The sequence below is a fragment of the Ornithorhynchus anatinus genome, chromosome 5, assembly GCF_004115215.2.
Source record: "Ornithorhynchus anatinus isolate Pmale09 chromosome 5, mOrnAna1.pri.v4, whole genome shotgun sequence".
Taxonomy (NCBI): domain Eukaryota; kingdom Metazoa; phylum Chordata; class Mammalia; order Monotremata; family Ornithorhynchidae; genus Ornithorhynchus; species Ornithorhynchus anatinus.
In genome coordinates, this window is record NC_041732.1 from 61,211,053 (window position 1) to 61,233,199 (window position 22,147).

A 22,147-nucleotide genomic window follows, 5' to 3' on the forward strand; every position below is an offset into this window, starting at 1 on the left:
CACGGATTATGCTCATCTGTCTCCCTTGATGGATTATAATCCCCATGAGGGCAGGAATCCAGCCTACCACCTCTAATGCACTGTCCCAAGCACTTACCATGGTGTTCTGCTTGGAACAAGTGCTCAATAAATATATTGATTGATCAAGGGACCTCTGGGAGGCAAGAAAGGCCCTGCCTCCAACTCATATCCATAATGTTAGGAGAGAGAGGGGTTCTCCTTTGGGTTTCTCCTTCTCCACCTCTGCTTCTGTCTGCCCCTGGCATTGCCCTGACGGTCAGAGCCAGAGTAGGTGGCAGGGGCAGATGCCAGGATCCACAGAGCAGGTGTAGAGAGGGACTGAGCTAGAGGAGGAGAGAGAATCCAGGAGAGAATTTAGAACTCCCTCCCTCCTGCTCCACCACTCTTCATTCGGGGCTACCCTCCTGGAGCTACTTAAGAGGAGGGTAAGGAAGGCACTGAAGCCAAAAATCGAAGCTTTAGGGGGAGGAATATATGGGGTGGATTGAAAAGAAGGAGAAAGATATTGAGGGCATTTTCCAGCTGAGAGAGATGCCGATTAAACCCACTGCGTTATAAACCCCTTAAAACCTAGGAAACAGTAGGCGGTCATTTTTGAAAGCAAAGGACAGGCTGTGACTAATACAAATCCGTCTGAAATTGCAGCACATTGGGCCAGGGAGTGTGTGTGTGTGTGTGTTGGGGGGAAGGGGGGGTGAGGGGATGGGGGGGTTTGGAGACTGATGGGAGGAGGAAGATTAGCATCGAGTTACTATGGCAACCATCCTCTTGGTTGGGAGGAGGGAAAGCAGGCTTTCTGTTCGGTGCAATCTGGCTCAGGACGGAGGGACCGGAGTGGCCACAGTTTGGGCTCCCGACTTCGGGCTCCGGGTTCTGGGAGAATACCGGCCAGGAAGCCGGCCCAACAGCTGGGCTGCATGCTGGGGGATTGGAGAACCCTGGTGCTGGGGGCTTCTGCAGAATAGAGCAGAGTCAATGTTGAAACCCACCTGGAAAGGGCAGACCAGGGGCCCCAGATTGCGCCACTTGAACTTAATTTGTGTGTTCAGGAGACAGAAGGGCAGCACACACAGGTTACAGCAATCCATCCAATCAATCCAAACAACGGCTAAAGCCAGCCAGGCTAGACGGGGCGGGGGGGCAGGATACGACTCCGGGTCGAGGCTTGCCCTGAGCTCAGGGGAGGTGGACAAACTCTTCTGATGGGACCTCATTTGTGGTCAGCGAGTCCATTTTCCCGACGGACCCAGCCCAGAGCTGATCAAAGAGAGGAGAAGAGGGGGGACTAAGGCTGGCTTCAAGGGGGACTTTGGCTGCTCTGATGACACTCCCTTTCTGTATGACATGGTCACCTGAGGCTGCATGCACTGGGTCAGGCTCGGAGTGTGAGGTCACGATGTCTCATGGAAGTCCCTCAAACGCGGAGATTTTCTCTGGGGGACTGCTGACCATCCACTCTCTTCAGAGCCGGGCGCTCTCATTCCAGATCCCTTTCAATACCGGTGCCTCTCTGATTTAGGTGGAGGAAAACTCCTTCAGTGCTGCAACTGTCTTTTCTGGTGCCTTTCTCCCATATCGTCTATGTACTTTGATCTGGGACCTTTGGCTATTTGATATTCCCCCAACCCCAAACCCCACAGCACTTATGTACATAAATTTTACCATGAAATATATATTTATAATTAATAATATAAATGCACATATATTATTAAGCTCATTGTGGACAGGGAATATGTCTCCTAATTCTTTTGTACTGAGTTCTTCCAAGGGCTTAGTACAGTGCTCTGCGCATAGTAACTGCTCAATAAATACAATTGACTGATTGATTGATTGATTGATGGCTCAGTCTGAGGCGGCCTCCTCACTCGCTTACCATCGGTGGCGGCCCTGCTGAAGCCCAGAAATCGAAGTGAGATCTGGAGGGGCCTCTCGGGCCTTTTATATCCTTGTGTCCTCCTCCTTTTACTACCGGGGAGCTGGACTTCCATTCTGCAGATGGGGCAGTGATCCGTTAGAAGCAGAGCCTTCTTCTGCTCATTTCAGCCTGGTGTAGGGGCCAGGACCTCAGAAACCTTGGCTGGGTCCCTGAGGAATAGAGGCATTTATTCGGAGAGGATTTTTCTCGTGGAAAATTCATCTCCCAGTTGCCATCTGCACAGGGCAAATAGCCCCTGAGGTGTGAAACCGCCACGTGTTAAAGGAGAGTCCCCAGAGACATAAAAAACCCCCACTTTCCTTTGAAAACTTCCCCGGGGACTGCAAAAGGGGTGGGGGGAAACTTTGTTAATTGGGGATTTTTGTGTTTGAGCAAAGGAGCCTGTTTGGGATGAGCACAGCCTTTGTGTAGAAACTTCTGAATCCTTGAACTGGAAGGGACTCTGAGAAGTCATCTGGGATAGGCCACTGCCTCCAAGTCGAGGCAGAGAGTAGCAGTTTTCATTTTATAGATCTTCAGGGTTAGAAATGCCTCCACTTCTCAGAATAGCTTGCTTTAGTGTTTTGTCATTTCAACAGTCAAGATATTCTTCTCTTACTTCTAATCGAACCGTCTCTAGCTGCAATTTAAACGGTGGAAATAGAATGCAACTGGACAGTTACCTGCAATGTGACCTTGGGCGAGTTACTTAACTTCTCTATGCCTCAGTTTCCTCATCTGTAAAATGGGGATTTAAAACCTGTTCCCTCACTTAGACGTTAAGCCCTATGTGAGACGTTAAGCCCTATGTGAGACGGGTACTGTGCCGGACTTGAATATCTTTTATGTACCCCAGTGTTTTGTATACTGCTTAGCACATAGTCAGTGCTTAACAAATACCATAGGGATTAACTGATCAGTGTCCACCTCATAGTTATCCTTTCTGAACTTAAAGTATATGTTCCAGAGAGAAACTAAGTCAACTCTTAGCTTTCCTTTCTCTTACGCTACCCAAGCCCACACACTTTTATCTTTTCTAATGAGATCTATTTCCCAACCCCTTAATCATTTTTGTGTTTTTCTCCTCTAGATACTCTCCTATTTTTCCACAACCTTTTCAAACTCTGGTGACTCAAAATGGCACGCTCTAGCAAAGATCTGGTCACTGGGGTGTAATTATAACTGTGGTATTGCTAAGTGCTGGGGTAGATAAAAGAAAATCAGATCCGACACAGTCCCTGAACCCCATGGGACTCATAATCTAGATAGGTGAGAGAACAAATATTAAATCCCCCTTTTGCAGATGAGAAAATAGAAGCACGGAGAAGTGACTTCCCAAAGGTCACAAAGCAGGCAAGTGGGGAGCTGGGATTAGAACCCAGACCCTCTGACTCCCAGGCCCATGCTCACTCTACTAGTCCATACTGCTTGCTAGAAGTGTGTAAGGGAGAAGGATCATTTTCTGGTCAAAGAATTCCAGTAATACAATGATGTGAGCTTAGTAATGCCACTACATTCTGACTAGGGTGATTCTTTCCTTTTTGCATCCATCTTTCTTGATGACGGTATTGATTAAGGATTTACTAAGTTTCAAGCACCGTGTGAAGTTCTGGAAAGGGAGATACAAAAATGGACATGGAAAAGGTCAGCTACAGTCCCTCTCCCATTTAGGGCTCCCATCTAAGAAGGAGGTAGAACTGACAGGTTATCACTGATGATCAGATGAAGAATCTGAGGCTCAGAGAAAAAGTATATTGCCCATAGTCACACATCAGGGCAATGGCAGATCTGGGATTAGATCTCAGGTCTCCAGACTTCCAGTTTCTAGCTCTCTTCACTGGTCTCTCCATTGTAAGAAGGGAAAAAACACCAAAATGCGATTTACTCCTGTCTGCTCTAGAATGCCGCAGGCTCCCTGACATTTTGACCTCAGACTGTAAGCTCCTTGTAGGCAGGAAATGTGTCTGCTAACCCGGTTGTAATATACTTTCCCAAGTGCTTAGTCCAGTGTGCTGCACATAGTAAGTGCTCAATAAATATCATTGATTGATTACTTCATAGGTCCTGGACTCTGGTGCTACTGGTGATGCTGGGGCTCCTGCACCCCCTTTCTGACTGTGATTGGGGAAGCCCTGATACAAAGCAAGGAGCTGATAGTTTTGGAGGTAGATCCCACTTTCAGGCATCTCAACTCCGAGGATGCCCGAGTTCTCTGCCTGACAAGAGGGTGTCTCGCCTCTCCAGCCGTGTGGGGTTCAGAACTTGGGTTAAAAATAGCCAGCCTCCCCTACTCAGCCACTTGGGAAGTAGTGTTACCTTTTTCCCATCAGGCCTGGGAGTCAGCAGAACTGGGTTCTAATCCTGATTCTGCCACTAGTCTGCTGTGTGACCTTGGGCAAGTCACTTTACTTCTCTGAGCCTCAGTTTCCTCATATTTAAAGTGGGGATTAAATCCTCCTTCTTCTGATTTAGCCTGGAAGGCCCATGTGGAACAGAGACTGTGTCCAGCCCGAATATCTTGTAACTACCCCAGCCCTTGTGCCAGAATGCCTGGAACATAGCATGGAACAAGTACTATTAAAAAAAAAAGTCACTCTCCATCCTGAAATTCCCAGCTGTAATATTGATGATTTTTATGAGCAGCCAGATGGAATGGCTAGGAATTCCCAAATATTGGGGCTTTCCCAGATGAATTGAGCTGCATGGTCACAACGCTGCAGACTCCGGTCAACTCTAGCCCCAGATTGTTTCGGAGGGACTTGTGCCAAGCCAGGCCTTCCCCTATCCTGTACTTGTCCCCAAGGGCTCTGCCTTGTGCTCATCTCACTTGACTTTCATTCGGGGTTGAGAGGATCGCTATTCTCATTTTTCCAGGTCACTTGCAGTGTGTTCCCTATATTGTAAAGCACAAACAGCCATTTTGTGTCATCTGCAAATTTGGTGGGTTGGCTCCCCATTCAGTCACCGAGGGCACTTGATCGAGCTACTGATTAGCACTTGCTCCGGGACAGAGGCCTGCTAGACACAACTCAATATGTCCCCGCGGGAGTGTGTCGAAATATCCCAAGCTGTTCTCCAGGTAGTTGACTCTCCTGCCAATGGATCCCTCTTGAGCTCCCTTTTCTCTTTGGAGAGACAGGCCATGTCGGTGCAATTTGCATGAGAGGGATGTGGTTGCTTTAGCCTGATTATGTTTCAAAGCTTGAAGCGCAAAATGGGCCCATATGTCTTGGAAGCCTTTGGAGCTTTGGAAGTGGTTTCGTTCCCCGGATTGAACTGGTGGCAACATATAGAGCCCTCGCTAGAATCTTCAGGACTGGTGGGCAGTACAGTTTAGAGATACCAGTCCTGTGAACCTATGAACTTGAACCTTGACTTCTGGCCCACCTTACTACTGTCTTGCCATGTGATCTTGGACAAGTCACTTACCCTTTCTGAGTCTTGGTTTCCACATCTGTAAAATGAGGCCGGTAACCCCCGCTCCTCTCGAAGGATTTTCTTATGATCAGGAGATGGGTTTGAAAGTGCTTTGACAATCAATCGCTGAATCAATCAAGCACTTTTACAGTGTGCGGAGTGCTGTACTAAGCATTTGGGAGAGAACCACAGAGTCGGTAGACACATTCCCTGCCCACCACTAACATACAGCTCCTAGTAAAAAAATGACTACAGAAATTGTAGGGATTATTATTTGATTCATTATGGTATTTGAATGTTTAACAAAAACCATTAAAAATGTGTCAAGCACCATTCTAAGTGCTGCGGTAGATAAATATAAATCAGGTCAGACCCAATCCCTGCCCTCATGGCGCTCACAGTCTAAGTAGGAGGAAGCATGGATATTGAATCCTTGAATCCCCATTTTCCATCTGAGGAAACTGAAGCACAGAGAAGTTAAATGATTCATCCAAGGTCACACAGCAAGCAAGTTGGCAGAGCTGGGATTAGAACCCAGATCCTCTGACTCACAGGCCTGTGCCTTTTCTACTAGGCCACAGTGTTTTTTCCAATAAATTACGAATAACATAGCAATCATAATAATCGATATTACAATTAATAATCATAAGGAAAGAAATCTTTTTTTGAGACGAGAGACCACGAGCTCCTTGGAGGGCATACCTGTTATTGATTTCAGTTTCAGGTGCACCCCAGACTGGCCATTAACTAACACAGATAATAATAAAAATAATTATGTTGGTACTTGTTAAGCGCTTACTATGTGCAGAGCACTGTTCTAAGCACTGTTCTAAGCGCACAGATATCTCGGGGGAGCGGAGACATCTTTGGAGCAAAGAGCTGAGCGTTTTCCTCAAGGCTCTCAGGGTCGGCTTCAGACAGTTGGACCCCCCCTCACCTGACCTGGTGATGGCAGGCATCACAGTGTGTGATGTCGTCACCCGGGTTGCCCACACGGCAAGCCAGAAGCAGTCTCTGCGTAGTAAACATGGTTCCCCCGTTCCGGGCCTGGGCAGCTCCTGGCCATCCCTTGGAGTCCGGGAAGACGGATAGGTGGCACGTTAGGAGAGAGGGGAGAGGGGAACTGGGATGCTGCCTCCCCATCCGAGCTCCATCAGCTTCCTGATCAGCTTTCATTACACCAACAGTTGCTGAACTGCAGGCTCGGAGGAGGTGGGCACCAGAAGCCTCTGCTTCCGGCCAACCTACGGTGTAAAATGGGAGCCCCAAGTGTGAGACAGGGATTGCGTCCAACCTGATTAACTTGTGTCAACCCCAGCACTTAGAACACTGTTTGGCACGTTGCAAGTGCTTAGCAATTACCATAATATAGACTATAAGCTCTTGGGAGCAGGGATCTTATCTACCAACTCCATCATTCTCCCCCAAAAGCTTAGTACAGTGTTCTGCACAGAGTTGGTGCTCAATAAATACCACTGATGGATTGATTCATTGATTGACTAACGGGAAACAGCGTGGCTCAGTGGAAAGAGCCCGGGCTTGGGAGTCAGAGGTCATGGGTTCGAATCCCAGCTCTGCCACTTTTCAGCCGTGTGACTGTGGGCAGGTCACTTAACTTCTTGGTGCCTCAGTTACCTCATCTGTAAAATGGGGAGTAAGACTGTGAGCCTCACATGGGAGAACCCGATTGCCCTGTATCTATCCCAGCGCTTAGAACGGTGCTCGGCACACGGTAAGCGCTTAACAAATACCAACAGTATTATTATCATTATTACTCTGAATACCCTCTGAAGAGGAGCTTGCCCTGGGACCTCAGGAGGCAAGTGGAATCTCAAGACACTTATCTACCGAGTAATTATTATCCATCTATCACTCTCCCTTTCAACTTTCAGCTGTATTTGAAAAGCTTCAGGCAGAAGCAGGCCACCGCCCATCTCGGCAAGAATTCGAAAGAATCTAAGACTTATCCTACAACCCAGGGGGCAAGGAGACGTCACCTGGTTGTCCTTCTAGGTTGGAAGCAGATCTGATCTCCTCCTTGGTGGCCCTGACAAATAGCTCACCCTGAAAGTGGGAGAGTGGAATTAGCCCACCTCCAGAGCAAAAGGAAGACTTCCCCTCCTCAACCAGCCAATGGTGGTGTTGAGTAGCCCTCTTGTGGAGAGTTAGCCCTTTGTCCGAATGGCCTCCATCACCTTGGGCTGGGGAAGATGAGCGAAGAATTTGATCTCTCCTCCTTTCCGGCTTGTTTACAGCACTGAGACTATGTAGAAAACGCTCATCTTTCCTAAGCCCTTATTTCATTAATCAATCGATCGATCAATGGTATTTAGTGGGCACTTACTGTGTTCAGAGCACTGAAATAAGTGCTTGTGTGAATACATCATAACAGAGTTGGTAAACATGCTCCGTTTCCACGATGAACTAACAGCTTTCCTCTCCCTGTCCTCCCTTCTCTGTCCCCTTTGCACTCGGATCTGTACCCCTCAAGCACTTAACAATAATAATGATAACAAATCATTATCATTATGGTATTTGTTAATCTCTTACTACGGGCCAGGCACTGTACTAAACGCTGGGGTGGTTACGAGCAAATCGGTTTGGACCCAGTCCCTGTTCCATGTGGGGCTCACTGTCTCAATCCCCATTTTACAGATGAGGTAGCTGAGGCACAGAGATGTTAAGTGACTTCCACAAGGTGTCACAGCCGACAAGTGGCTGAGCTGGGTTAGAATCCTTGGCCTTCTGAGTCTCAGGGCCTTGCTCTATCCACTACGCGATGCTGCTTCTCTGACAGTATCCTGACACTCTGCCATTTCCCCTTCTATAATTTATTTTAACGTCTGACTCTACTTCTAGACTATATTTTCCTGGCGGGTAGAGACCATGTCTTCCAATGTGTTATATTGTACTCTCCCAAGTGTTTGGCACTGTGGTTTGCACACAGCAAGTATTCAAAAAATACCACTGATGGATAGATTGAAAGATCTTGGTATCCACTCTCACGGGAAAGGGCCTGGGTTGGAAGCCTGCAGTGAAGGAGTTTTCACAGCCTCTTCCAAGTGTTTATGACCTTTCCTGGGTGGAATTCTTTATCTTCTAATTTAAGTCTCTGGAGCTGCAGTTTAAGCCAATTTCCATTTTTTCCAGTTTCCAAACCAAGCACCCACATCCATGACGTTATTCTATTCCTCAGCAAAGTCATCCTTCTTGGCTTCTTTTCATCAGCGCTTTAATTGGGAAAAAAAGATCAGGTATCTCTCTCTCTCTCAACTCTCATCTACCTATGAATGGGTTTCCTAATCCCATTTCCTAGAATAAAACACAAAAGTACAGACGTGACCAGGTCCACCTCCAGGGACAGGACGGGTCGGGACGGGAGGCAAGAAGAAGGGGAGGGACTTACATGCCCTAAGCATGTCCAGGGCACGTAGTCCATGAGAAGCAGCGTGGCTTGGCGGAAAGAGCACAGGCTTAGGAGTCAGAGGTCGTGGGTACTAATCCCTTCTCCCCCTGATTGTCAGCTGTGTGATTTTGGGCAAGTCACTTCACTTCTCTGTGCCTCAGTTACCTCATCTGTAAAATGGGGATTAAGACTGTGAGCCCCACGTGGGACAAAATGATTATCTAGTATATACACCAGCACTCAGAACAGTGCTTGCCACATAGTAAGCATTTAACAATTACCATTGTAATTATTATTCTTAATAATGCTATCAGCTGTCCAAATAGCACTATCTAGACTACATTTCCCAGAATCCTTGAGGAAACGATGAGGTGTGGAGAAGTGGGACCCCGTGTGTCTGCTGTCACCACTAAAACTTTTCATGACACTTGTGTAAAGTGGTCAGGAAACTCAGGTGGACAGAGGAACTGTGCCTTTTTCAAGAAGGGGAATCATCGTTTTGCCAATCTCTCAAGGCAGGGATCCCCGCTAAAGGTAACATTCAAATCACCAAAGGTCCAACGACTTTCGACCGCCCTAGGGGACCCCTTTCCCCAAAACAGACTGATCAAAAACAAACAGTCTCCAGAGAGGATGCTAAATCCAATTCTATGACAACCGGAGTTAAGCCACACCCACCTGCTTTATGGTACAGACTTAATAAGAATAGCTGTGGCATTTGTTAAGTACTTACCGGGAGCCAAGCAATGTACTAATTGCTGGGGTCGATCCAATTAGAGCAGATACAGTCCCCACCTCACATTAACCCCACTTCTCACATGAGGAGACGGAAGGACAGAGAAGTGAAGTGGATTGCCCAAGGTCTCACAGCAGGCCTGTGGCAGAGCGGGGATAGGAACCCAAGTCTCCTGACTCCCAGCCCTGTGCTCTTTTCCATTAGACCACACTACTTTCAAGAGCTGGGCTATTTTTAAAAGAAAGTCACCTCCTCATTTGAGAGTCTCAGAATCACTGATCCCTCCAGAACATAAACATCATTGCTCATCCCCGCCCTGCCCGAAGGGAACCAATAACCGCCCTGGGCCAAATTACCCCAAGAGAAAAGAGGGAATGAGACACTGACTTCCTGCACTGAGTTTCTTCATACTCAATGACTGGAACAAATCCCACGCGGGTATTGATTGAAGCCATTGCGTGTTCAAGGAGACAACGCTTGGCCCTGGAAAAAGAATCAGCTGCTGGCATTTATTTCCATAAGGTAATAATAACTTGTTCCTTTGCTTTATGAAGTAGAATTTGTAACGGCAGATGAGCTGTAAAAAATTGCCAAGCGAAAAATAACTATAAATAAATTTGTAATTTTAACAAGCAATACCATGTAATTGAGAGGGAAAGCAGAGCACACCGCCGGGTTCATCGTAGGCTGTCGACAGCCCCACGACCTCAACTCCTCGGGCAGGCGTGGGCTGGAGAGACCCAGCCGGATGAATATTCCAGGGAGAGCTTCTGGAAAGTTGGGCGGCACAAGGCAAGGAGGTGGAGGGGCGGATGTTGGGAATGGATGGAGAACCGAGGGAGCCTGCAGCCTGCCGTCCGGATACACAGAGTAGCCAGTCAGTATCTCATGAGGATGTGAAATATGTGAGATGATGAGAGAGAGGAACTCTGCTGGGAGCCAAATGTTCCTTTATAGGCCCCGTCAACCATCCCCAATCAATTAACCAATCAGTTGCATTTGTTGAGCGCTGATACTGCGTGCAGAGCACTGTACTCGGTGCTAGGGAGAGTACAATATAAGGGTGTTGGCAGACATATTCCCTGTTCGCAGTGACCTTACAGTCTAGAGGGAGAGACAGACATTAATGTAAATGAATTATGGATATGTACCTAAGTACCGTGGAGTTGAGATAGGGGTGAATAAAATGTGTAAGTCCAAGTGCAAGGATGATCCAGAAGGGAGTGGGCAAAGATGAAATGTGAGCCTAATCACGGAAGGGCTCTTGGAGGAGAGATACCTTCAATCGGTCTAAATTGTATACTCGTTCCGGGCGGGGAATGTGTCTGTTTATCATTATATTGTACTTTCCCAAACATTTAGTATAGCGGCCTGCACACAGTAATCACTCAATAACTACAAGGGACTGATTGACTAAATGAAGGTGGGAAGAGCAATCGTCTGTCGGCTTCAAAGAAGGAGGGCATTCCAGGCCAGAGGTAGGTCATGGGGGAGACCACCGGACCGGCCAGCCAGAGCCGCTTGGTTGAATCCACCAGGTGGACTGCCAACCAAAACTGATACAATTCCACAATCTGGGCAGGCCTTGGAAGGCCACTTTATGCAGCCCCTCAACCCAAAGAGCATCACATCTAAACGGGGCCTCTATCTGCTGCTGAAAGACCCTGTGAGGATGAGATCATCTTGATAACGTGCTCTAATGCCTCACAAACCTAACCGTCAGAAGGTTCCTCCTTATAGCCTACCCAAATCCCTCGTGCTGAAATGAGAATGCCATTCCTCGCGATTCTGTGCTCAGTACGTTGCTTCCAGATGAAGAGTTAGAAACAGAATTGATGTGGACAATACTGATGAAGGGTCAGGTATAGGGAAATTATCAAGTACTGTACAGTAAGGAGGAGTTAGAACTCCACCCCCAACCACAGGATATTGATCTGGTTTCCTTTGTCGCTTTTCAAGCCAGTATGCACTAAATAGGCCCCTATCTAGTAGTTCTTCTATGCCCCCTTCCCCCTGCGCCCCAGACACAAGTTGGGAGGTTAGTATTATCTCTAAAAAAGTGTAAGTTCATATCTGTAGAATTATATAGCAGTAAATCATGGATCAGTGGAAAGAGCATGGGCTTGGGAGACAGAAGAAGTGGGCTCTAATTCCCCCTCCGCCGCTTGTCAGCTGTGTGACTTTAGGCAAGTCACTTCACTTCTCAGTGCCTCTTCTGTATAATGGGGATTAAGACTGTGAACCCCATGTGGGACAACCTGATTACTTTGTTTCTACCCCAGTGCTTAGAACAGTGCTTGGCACATAAAAAGTGCTCAACAAATACCATTATTATGATTTTTAATTTATTATTATCTGTTTTATAGGGGCTAACTTAAGGCTCAGAGAGGTTATGTGACTTGCACACGATCACACAGCTAAGACAGGGCTGGTAAATGCCCACTGTCCATCAGACAGATGGGTTAGGCTCTGAGCTAGGATGAAGGTATCAGGTTCCAGAAATATTGGGACTGACAATGTGGAGGATTACTGATAATCTTAGTACTTACTGTCCAGATGGCCATATGGGCCAACATAGGTCATCCACACCAGAAAACTCCTTTTCCAAAATGGCTGACCCCATCTATGTGTTTATTATAACAAAAATAATAATTATTATTATTTCTAATTCATAGAGACTCCATGGATATACTTTCTCCAGAACTGCCTATCCTCAGCCATAATCCTCAACCTTTCTAATTGTTCTTCCTTTATCGTTGTTATGTCTCTATCCATCTAGCTGCTGGTCTGCCTCGTTCACATTTTCCCTGAACTGTCCTTAGCAATAGTGTCTTCTCCAGAGAATTAGTCCTCCTGATTGTGTGTCCAAAATATGCTAATCTAAGTCAAGTCATTTTTCCAAAGACCATTTTCATTTAATTTGCTCCATAATCAATACGTTTGTCTTTTGGGCAATCCATGGTATTCACAAAAGCCTTCTCCAACACCCCCTTCAAAAGAATCGATGTTCTATCTATCCTGTTTTTTCACTATCCAGCTTCAGATCATACATTGTCACTGGAAACATCATAGAGTCATCAATTTGTATTTTTGTGGAGATTGTTACGTCGGCACATTTCATGACTTTTTCCAGGCTCTTCATAGCAAGTCTTCTTAACATTAATTTTCTGCATATTTCTTGGCTACTAGTTCCTTTATTATTGATTGTCGATCCCAGGAGAGAAAAATTGTCAACTATTTCACTCTTCTCTCCGTCCAGTACAAATGTGTTAAAACTTCCAGTCGCCATGATCTTTGTTCTCTTCACATTCAAATATAGGCCCATCTTTTTGCTCTGTTCCTTAACTTTTAATAATAAGCCCTTCAATTCTTCTTCACTTTCTGCTAGTAGGGTTGTACATCAGGAGGTTGTTTATATTCCTTCCTCCAATCTTTACTCCCCATTCGTCTTCATCCAATCCGGCTTCTCTCATTAGGTATTCAGTGTAAAGGATGAACAGACAAGGCGATAAGATATATCCCTGTCTTACACCCTTACTGATGGGAAACCAATCTGTTTCTCCATATTCTGTTCTTATTGTAGCCTACTGTTTATCACACAGGTTCCATATTAATGCAATTAAATGGTCCGGCATACCCATTTTCCTCAATGCGCTCCAGAGTTACTCGTGATCCACGCAGTCAAGGGCCTTACTATAATCAATCAAGTACATGCTGACTTCCTTTTGATATTCTCTTGTCCTTTCAATTATCCATCGAACATCAGCAATAATATCTCATGCCCCTCATTCTTTCAGGAAACCTACTTGAACATCGGGCAATTAGCGTTCGATGTGGCCCTCCATTTGAAGCTGTATAATTTATCTATGTGTAAGTGTCCTCAAATTTGTTCACAGCTTTAGGGGGGAGATCACCCAATAACTAACTACAGCTAATAAGAGTGAGGCACTGGAGTCAAGTTCTGCTTAATCAAAGATAACCTCCTAGGGAAGGTGGATTTTCCAATTGTAGTCTGAAGAAAGGAAAGGAGGGAAATGTTGTGGCAGATCCAAGATGATGTACGGGGAGGCCTCTGGATGAAGGTCAAAAGAAGGGCAATGGATCAATTAATAAATAAATTGTATTTATGAGTGCAGAATAGAATACAATAGAGTTGGTAGACACCACCCCATAGAGGGGTTGACAAGCCAGAGTGGTTGAAGTAGGCCGAGCAACAACAATAATAATAATTGTCACATTTGTTAATAATAATTATGGTATTTAAGAGCTTATTATGTGTTAAGCACTGTTCTAAGAGCTGATGTAGATACAAGATAACCAGCTCAGACAGTTCCCATCCCACATAGGGCTCACAGTCAGAGGGAGAGCAGGTATTTAATCACTGTATACCCCCTGCTTCCACTTCCTGTCCTCCTGTCCTCTTCTTGAACTCCTTCAATCTGGCTTCCAACCCTTCACTCCTTGGAAACGCCCCCTCAAAGGTCACTGATGATCTACTTCCTGAAAAACTCAATGGCCTCTATTCCATCCTAATCCTCCTTGACCTTTCAGTTGCTTTCGACACTGTGGACCACCCCTGCTCCTGGAAACGTTCTCTAAACTTGGTGTCACTGATAGTTTTCTTCTGGTTCCTCTCCTAACACGCTGGTCACTCATTCTCATTCTCAGGCTCCTCATCTACCTCCCACCCTCTAACTGTGGGAGACCTTTAAGCCTCAGTATTAGGTTCTCTTCAATTTCCATCTTCATCCACTACCTTAGAGAACTCATTCTCTCCCATGGTTTCAACTACCACCTCTATACAGATGATTTCCATGTCTACATCTCCAGCCCTGTTCTTCCTCTTTCTCTGCCGTCTCAAATTTCCTCTTGCTGTCAGGACATCTCTACCTGCACTTCTCACCGACACCTCAGAATCTATATATACAAAGCAGAACTCTTATCTTTCCACCCAGAACCTTGTTCTCTTCCTGACTTTCCCATCCCTGTAGACAGAACCACCATCCTCCCTGTCTCACAGCCTGAAACCTTGGCATTATTTTCATCTCATCTCTCTCGTTCAATCTGTCACCAAATCCGACAGCTCTACTTTCACCACATCGCTAAAATCCATCCTTTCTTCTCCATCCAAACTGCTACTGCACTTATCCAAGCACTTATCCTATCCTGCTTTGATTACTGCATCAAGCCTCCTTACTGACCTCTCTGCCTCCTGTCTCTCCCCACTTCAGTCCATACTTCACTCTGCTGACCAAATCATTTTTCTAAAAAGAGTTCAGTCCATGTTACCACGTTCTTCAAGAGCCTCCAGTGCTGTCCATCCACCTCTGCATCAAACAGAATCTCTCTATCACTGGGATTAAAGCAAAACCTCACCTCTTCTATCTTGCCTCACTTATTTCCTGGAGTAACCCAGGACATTCACCTCATTCCTCAAATACCTACCTAATCATTGTACCTTAATGTAGTCTATTTCACCACGGGCCCCTTTCCCACATCCCGCCTCTGGAGTGGAACTCTCCCACTTTGTGTCTGACAGATGTCCAAGTCCTTATTGAAATCACATCTCCAAGAATCCTTCTCCAGCTAAGCCCTCATTTCCCCTACTCCCTCTCCCTTCTGCATCGTCTATGAACTTCAATGTGTACCTTTTAAAGCACTTGACATTCATCCCACCCTCAGGCCCACAGCACTTATGTGCATATCTGTACTTTATTATAATGTCTTTGTCCCTCCAATAGACTCTAAGCTCCTCATGGTGCTCTCAAGTGCCTGCACATAGTAACCACTCAATAAAAACAACTGATTGGTTGGTTAAGAGGAAACTGACATCCACAAATGTTAAGTGACTCATCCAAAGTCCCAGAGCAGACACGTGACAAGAGCCGGGATTGGAACCCAGGTTCCCTGACTCCCAGGATCATGTTCCTTCCACTAGGCTATGGTGCTTTTCAGTAGACTCAGTTCTTTTTAACGCGTGTTTTCACTATACCTTAGTATCAGGGATGCAGGGACCCTTGTTCCACAACATGTCTATCTGGCTAGAATGTGATGCAGTAATAGGAAGGATGGTGGTAAGAAGGAACCCACTGTCATCAAAGTCATATGTGGTACAGTATGATACAAGTTTCCATGAATGTGGGATTCATCCAGAACATGACATTAGAAGATGGTATCTGTTAAGCATTTACTACATGCCAGGCACTGTACTAAGTGCTGGAGTAGATTCAAGGTTGTCAGCTTGGAGAGTCCCTGTCCCACATGGGGCTCACAGTCTTAATCCCCATTAAGGAGGTAACTGAGGCCCAGAGAAGTAAAGTGACTTGCCCAAAGTCACACGGCAGACAGGTGACGGAGCCAGAATTAGAACCCAGGTCCTTCTGACTTCCAGGCCCGTGCTCTATCTTCTAGGCCATGTTACTTCGCATAGAACCAGGACCTGAGGGTAAAAGTCAATGAGGCTCAGCCGAGAAGTAAAACAGAGTAAGACCTTGAAGTCCAGATTCGGGCTTAATATCCTTTAATCTGGGGAGCTGATAGAGCATTACCATGAGGTCACCAGTCAAGATGAACAGTAGGGGGGCAGCAAGGCCTGGGGGAAAGAGCATGGGTCTGGGAGTTAGAAGACCGAGCCACTAGCTCGCTGTGTGACCTTGGGCAATCACTAAACATCTCTGTGCCTCAATTTTTTCCTCTCTAAAATGGGGATTAAGACACCCATTCTCTCTCCATCTTAGACTGAGTTCCATGTGGGAGAATTTTGGTGCCTGATCTGATCATCTTCTATCTACCCCAGCACTTGGCAAATGGCTTGGCACAGAGTAAGTGCTTAGTAAATACTATCGTTATTATGGTGTAGATGAGGGTTCTGATACTGCTCCAATGATGGATTTTCATATTCTCCAATGCACTTAGGAAAGTGTTCTGCACCAAGTATGCTCTCAGTAAATACCACTGATTGATTGTTTGAATGATTGGCCATGTATACCATAGTATTCTTCCAGACCATTTTGGGGCCAAACTGAGCATTCCATCCTCTGAAAGATTCAGTCTGGCAGAACCATTGTCTATTTTCTTTGTTGTTTATACTTTGGAGTTAGAAAATTTCACTTTTTTTCTCCCAAGACCATCTTGCATATAAACAAACATCACCATACACAATGATAAACGGAAATAACTTCTAAAGCTTCGGGATCCGAACAAATCTCTGTTCCAGAGAAGAAAGAGGAGAAGAAAAGAGACTTAAGTAGGACCCAACCCAAACAAACGAAGTTCTATGGCCATAATCAATACTTTGCTCCAAAGTGCCTTTTAAATTACTGTCAGAGGCAATACAGTATATTTATGTTCATACATGCTTAGAGGTGACACTGGGGAGAAATGCAATTTCTATTATGAAATCATAATGCGCATTTATCTTCAGGAATAACACACAGAAATGTAGGAGTGAGAAAGTTGAAAAGCAATCTCTCTATAAATAAAGACCGTAGACATTCCGACATTTTAAAAAGCAGAGAGATTTTAGTAAGACCTTCTCTTTCAGAAATATCCCCAAGGGATCTTGTTCAAACTCCAGCTCCCGGGATGATGGCATTTGGAATCCGACAGCCGACGAAGAGTTAGCCAAATCGAAAGAAATATATCTTTGCTTTTTCCAACAGAACTGCGAACTGGCCTGGGCTGGCGCCAGCATCTCCATGCCAGGAGCATTAAATTCTAATCTTTCTTTGGCAAGTTTCTGGGAATATTTTGATCTCCTCAGAATAGGAACTGACGAAGAGGATGATTTTCTTAGTCTTGGATCCAACCTTGTACATATGCTTACTTCTCTTGCATATGCTCCCAAGTGCCCGGTACAGTGCTCTGCACACAGTATGTGCTCGAAAGCTTCATTCATGATCACCGGTTGAAATGAAAGACTCTGGTTTGATGGCAAAACTCAAGGAAGACTTAGGAACCTCAATTATTTCAGTCACTTGTTCCTACCCAGATTCTGCAACATAGGGAAATGATTTAAATGAATCAGATCCAAAACTGATTTGACTTCCTTTATCAGTATATTTCAGGTGAAATGGGCTTTTTTTTTGCTGAAATCCTTGACTAATCTCTCGTTAACATCACACATTCAATCTGTCACCAAATCCTGTTCATTCTACTTTCAAAGCATCACTAAAATCCACCTTTTCTTCTCTATGCAGACTGCTCCTATGCTTATCCAATCACTTATCATATTCTACTTTGACTGCTGCATGAAGCTCCAGACTGACTTTTCTGCCTTCTGCTCTCCCCTCTCCACTCCATACTTCGCAGTATTGTCTGGAATATTTTCCTACAAAACCTTTCAACCTACACCTCCCTACTTCTCAAAGACCTCAAATAGTTGCCCATCCACCTCTATTCAAACAGAAATTCCTTACCATCAGCTTAAAGGTACTCAACTGGCTCTTCCCCTCTTTCCTTACCTCGCTGATCTCCTACTATAATTCAATCTGCCCACTCCACTCCTCTATCACCAACCTACTCACCGCACCTTGATCTTTTCTATCCCATCACTGAGCCCCTGTCCTCGTCCTCCCTCTAACCTGGAACTCCCTCCCCGTTCACATACAACAGACCACCACTCTCACCACCTTCAAAGTCACATTTAAAATTACATCTCCTTCGAGAAGGCTTTCCCCACTAAGTCTTGTTTCCCCTACTCCCTCTCCCTTTCTGGTCACCTATGTACTTGAGCCATACCCTTTAAACACTTGATATTTGCTCCCCACAACACTTATGTACACACCCTTATACCCAGCCATTTCTCTTCTCTATAATTTATTTCAATGCCCATCTTTCTCTCTAAACCCTAAATTCCCCATGGGCAGGAATCATGTCTACGAACTCTATTGTACTATCATCTCCCGAACAGTACAACGCTCTACACACAGTAAATGTTCATTACATGCTATAGATTGATTTAATCACAATACATTTGTACTTCTTCCTGTTATTCCCTTCCTGCTCCAGCTCTGTGCAGTTAATTTTAATCTGTCTTTAGACCTCATTAGACTGTCAATTCCTGGAGGGCAGTGGACTTTTTTTCTCTCTTGTTTTGTACTTTCTCAATCAGTCACTCAATCACACTTATAGAGCACTTACTGGATGCAGAATACTGTACTAAATGTTGGGACAGGACAGTAGAATAATAAGACACCACACCACCCCACAAAGGGCTTGCAGTCTAGTTATGGAAACTGATATAACAAAACTTTACAAAAGGAGGAAGAAGTTTCCAAACAGCATTATACTCAAATGCACTGTACAGTGTTCACACTCAGGAAGCATTAGTTAGATGTCATTGCTGCCACTGAGGGCAAAGTGATTTTTAGATTTATAATCTGGATAATTTGCAAGAATGAATTATACTGAGAATATGGACATGTTTATGTCCTTTATCATTTTATCCTACTCAAAGAACATCTCAGTGTTCTGTCTCCCCCACTAGATTACTCTTAGCACTTCTGCACACAGAAAGTGCCCAATCAACACCATTGATCGACTGATCAATTGACTGATTGATTGATCCAGAGGTAGCATTATTGAATGAAATTCTAGGTCCAAGGCTTTCATTCATTCATTCATTCATTCATTCAATCATTCATTCAATCATATTCATTAAGCTCTTGCAGTGCGCAAAGGACTGTATTAAGCGCTTGGGGAGAGTACAATATAACAATAAACAGACGACAGTCTTGTCAATGACTCACTAGGTGACCATGGTTATGGTCCTTAACCTCTCTGGGTCTTCAATTCCCCATCTGAAAAATGAAGATAAACCCCATCTAAAATCACCACCCCTTCCCTCCGGCCAGGGTTGTTAGGAGAACAAAGGAGATAGTAGATGGGAAAATAATAGAGGTCATTAGAAGAAATATACAAGGTGCTATAAAATCTGTTTATGGCACTTCCTCTCCCTTTCCTACTTAGCTCTTGAGCTCATTCGGGATTGCTGCTATTTCTTGCCCTCTCAGTAGCTCTTTCAATCAATCAATCAATCAATCAATCATTAGTATTTATTGAGGTCTTACTGTATGGTCTACTGGAAAAATCATGGGCTGGAGAGTCAGAGGATCTGGGTTGTAATCTAGGCTCTACCATTGCCTGCAGGGTCACCTTGGGCAAATCACTTAATTTCTCTGTGCCTCAATTCCCTCATCTGCAAAATGGGGGTTCAGTCTCTGTTCTCCCTCCTCCTACCTAACTGTGAGCCCCATGTGTCCTGATTATCTTGTATCTACTACAGTTCTTAGTACAGTGGCTTGACACACAGTAAACCCTTAACAAATACCACAGTAATTATTACTGTGTACAGTCACTATATAAGTGCTTTGGAGAGCACAATATAATAGCACTGGTATAAAATGGAGATAATGATGGAGTGTCCCAAGAAGAACAATGGCTGAACGTTGTCTTCAGGATTTCATTTACAGTGCCAGCGACTTCTGCAGTACCTCTCCCACTCTCTCTGCCACTTGGCCTGTGAGAAGCAGCTTGGCCTAGTGGGTAGAGCACGGGCCTGGGAGACAGAAGGACCTGGGTTCTAATCCTACCTCCTCCACCTGCCTGCTTTGTGCTTCTGGGCAAGCCACTTGACTTCTCTGTGCCTCCATTACCTCATCTGTAAAATGGGGAATAAGACTGTGAGCTCCATTTGGGACAGGGACTGGGTGTAACCTGATTTTCTTGTATCTACCCCAGTGCTTAGAAGAGTGCTTGACACATAGTAAGCACTTAATAAATACCATCATTATTATTAGTTACATTCCTGCTGAGGCATGGAGTACAGTGAGTCACTTGGTGGGCAGGGTCACAGCACATAGCGAAGAACCTGTTTGGTATTCATCCATTTCACCAGTTCCAAGAAGAAACTGGACCAGAACCTACATCTCCTGATTCCCAGAGCAGTGTTGTTTTCCTGGACCAACTGCAGGGCTGCAGGAATGTAATGAAAAGCATCGACCGCGATGTGGGAACTTTGAAAATATACCGCCGTTACCTCTGAAATCCTGGTGAAATGCTGCTGGGGGCAGACCAGGCAAATTCAAGAATTCTAGGGGAGGAGATGCTCTCAAGTGGGTTCAGAGGGAGCAGAATAGAGCAATGAGAGAACGATTTTAAAGGATGAAAGGATGAAAAGTTTGGAAGAAAGGGTTTAGGGTTGTTCATTCACCCCGTTGTATTTATTGAGCAGTTACTGCTTGCAGAGCACTATACTATGAACTTGGGAGAGTACAATATAAAAATAAATAGACACATTCCCTACCCACAACCCACTTACAGTCTAGCGGAGGAGACAGACAGTAATATCAATAAATTACAGATATGTATATAAATGCTGCGTGGGGAGGGTGGTGAATAAAGGGAGCCAGTCAGGGTGATGCAGAAGGGAGTGGAAGAGGAGGAAAGGAAGGCTTAGACAGGGAAGGCCTCTTGGAGGACCGAGCTGGGTCTCAGGATAGAGGGGGCCGTGTACAAGCCAGTATGTGGACCCCCATTCTGGGTCATCTCCAGGTGGAACTATGGGAGGACCCAGACTCTCTGTAAGGGCAGGACATGCTGAATCACAATATTTTGTCTCAGGTGGCTCTAGATTGCTTAGTTTGGAGAAGAGATGACTCTCCATCTTCATCAAAGGCCAACCACAAGGCAATAGAGCTGCAGCAGGGGAAAATCTGGCTGAACATAGGGAAGATATTTTTGACTTTTGGGTTACTAAAGCTCTAGAGAAGGTTCCCAGGAGAGGCCATAGGACAGGGAAAATGAGGTCAAGACAAACATTTTTCATGGATGACGTTAGACTGTAAATCCCCTTAAAGGTTGATTTTGTATCTACCAACTGCCATACTCCCCTCTCGAGGTCACACCTGGAGAGTTTCCAGTACTCTACCAGTCTCTGCTATGGGAGGGAGAGTCAAGCAGAGGCCTACCCATTCCATTCCTAGCTTGGGCAGTGGCTAGCGAGTGAAAGACAATCTGCTACAAGTCAAAACTCACCCATGCTGGGCAGCAGCGGCATGGGACAGAGTTGAGGGCTGAGACAAGTTTACTTCATGGAAGAAGGCAAATGGTAAACCGCTTCTGTATTTTTACCAAGAAAACTCTAGGGATAGACTACCAGAACAATAGCAGGGCGTTCTGGGAGAGATGTGTCCGTGGTGTCGCTATGGGTCGGAAATGACTTGACATCACAAGACAAGACAAAAGCTGCCAAATTGTCCCAAGTGCTTAGAATGGTGCTTTGTGCAGGGAAAATGCTTGGCAAATTCTATTGATTGACTGATCGATTGGAATTAATTCCTTGGAGGCAGGGGGCTGAACCAGAAGACCTTGACTCCTTTTGAGTTATGGAATTATATGACGTAATCTTTTTTTCTTTTAAAAAAAGGTATTTGTTAAGTGCTTATTCTGTGCCAGTCACAGTACTAACTGCCGGGGAAGAATCAAGGTGATAGCCCTTGTCCCACTGGGGCTCACAGTCAATCCCCATTTTACAAATAGGGAACTGAGGCACCGAGAAGTGAAGTGACTTGCCCAAGGTCAAACAGCAGACAAGTGGAAGAGCAGGGATTAGAATCCAGGTCCTTCTGACTGCCAGGCTCGTGCTCTATCC

The 22,147-nt window shown here is 45.3% G+C and overlaps 1 non-coding gene across 1 annotated transcript; it reads left to right on the forward strand.

Annotated features, from left to right (window-relative positions):
• Positions 1 to 21,383: 21,383 nt before the first annotated feature.
• LOC114812372 lies at positions 21,384 to 21,521 on the forward strand. Its single transcript, XR_003760027.1, has one exon. It is a non-coding gene; the product is annotated as a small nucleolar RNA SNORA7 (small nucleolar RNA).
• The last annotated feature ends 626 nt before the right edge of the window (positions 21,522 to 22,147 follow it).